Here is a 1,891-nt window from a genome sequence, read left to right on the forward strand (position 1 = left end):
GAGAGAGAGAGAGAGAGAGAGAGAGAGAGAGAGAGAGAGAGAGAGAGTGGTTAATAAAAACCAAGTCAGTGAAAAATGCAATTGGGTCAGTTCTTAGTAAAATAGTCATTGGTACACATTTCCTAGAAGTCAAAAATACAAATCAGAATAGAATAGACATTGTGGGTGATTGGGGTAGGGGTCTGGATGGGGTTAGGAATGAGGATAGGAGGGATCAGGTAGGGGAACTACAGAGGGTGAGAGTACTGGGAGAGATAGCTGGAAAGGTCATCTCTGGGACAACTGGAATTGGGAGCATCTCTGAGATGAACTAGAAACCCAGCACAAAACTCCCAGGAACATCTGAGGGTGACTCTAGCTAAGACTTCTAGCAATGTGGGATATAGAGCCTAAACTAGAGAGTTTCTTTAATCAAGCAAGACTTCCAGTTGAGAAACTGGGACACCAACAGAGCCACAAAAACCTTAGACCTACAATTTATCCAGCCTACAGGATGTGCAGAGCTGGAGAATGGAGCAGAATTTGAGAGAATGTCCAACAAATGGCTAATTAGCCCAGCTTGAGATCCATTCCATGAGAGGAAGTCCACCCTGACACTGCCTGGAGGTCCAGGAACCATAGGTACAACAGCTCAGAACATAAAAAAAAAAAAGTCAATGAAATGATTACTAATGATATTCCGCTATACTCATAGATTGGTGCTTAGCCCAACTGTCTTCAGAGAGGCTTCACCCAGTAACTGGTGAAACAGATGCAGAGATCTACAGCCAAACATTAGATGACTCTTGGGGAATGGAGGAAGAATTGTAAGAACCAGAGGGGTCAAGGACATCACAAAATAACCCACAAAATTGAATAACTTGAGTTCATAGGACTCAGAGACTGAACTGATAACCAGGGAACCTGCATGGGACTAACGTAGGCCTTCGGCTTATATAACTATATAACGTATGTTATAGTTGTGTAGCTTGGTATTCTGTGGGAGTCCTAACAGTGGGATCAGGGACTGTCTCTGACTCTGTCGCCTGCCTTTGGGACCTTTCGTCCTACAGAGTTACCTGATGTAGCATTAATAGGACAGGAGATCCCTTGTCTTACTGCAACTTGATAAGGCATGGCTGGTAATATCCATGAGAGTTCTATCCTTTTCTGAAGAGAAATTGAAAAAGAATAGATGAGAGGAGGGGAAAGAGGGAGATGTTGGAGGAGGGACTGGGAGAAAAGGAGGGAAGGGAAACTGTGGTAGTTATGTAAATAAATAAATAAATAAATAAATAAATCTTACAGTCTATATAAGTTAAATAAAAAATAAAAGTTAAATCCTAGCGAATGAATCATATCTCTATATTTTATGACAGAAAAATATAAGAACCAATATAGGTACCAACAGTGTGAGAATTATTAGCCAGTAACAATATACCATAAGGTTTTTAAAAATCTGTTTTAGACAGTTTTTTTCATTATGCAGGAAAAAATTACTTATGTTATAATGTGTAAAGCAAAATGCTGTAAGTTATTGAATGGAGCCAAAAGAAAAGGGCAGTCTGGGTAAAGAAACAGAAAAAAAAATGATTTGAGTAAACAAGCAGCAGAGAAAATACCACGAGCTGAACAAATAGTGTAAACAAAGAAGATGTGGGAACATGAGGATAAGATTGAGAAAAAGGTGTAGCTCAGATGAAAGAGAAGTCGTCTGGGATGCTACAAACAATGGCTTCCCATTTAAAAGTGGATAACCAGGACACACTTCAATCTTTCCTCTGCTCTTCCTGATAAAACAATTTTGAACATACACATAAGAGAACTGATCATCAAGTGATGAATTATAACACACTTAGAGAGTAATTGAAAGAAAGTTGTAAACATTTAAGTATTGGAAAAGAAAAGAGGA

This window comes from Grammomys surdaster, unplaced genomic scaffold (assembly GCF_004785775.1).
Source record: "Grammomys surdaster isolate TR1022 unplaced genomic scaffold, NIH_TR_1.0 278, whole genome shotgun sequence".
NCBI lineage: Eukaryota > Metazoa > Chordata > Mammalia > Rodentia > Muridae > Grammomys > Grammomys surdaster.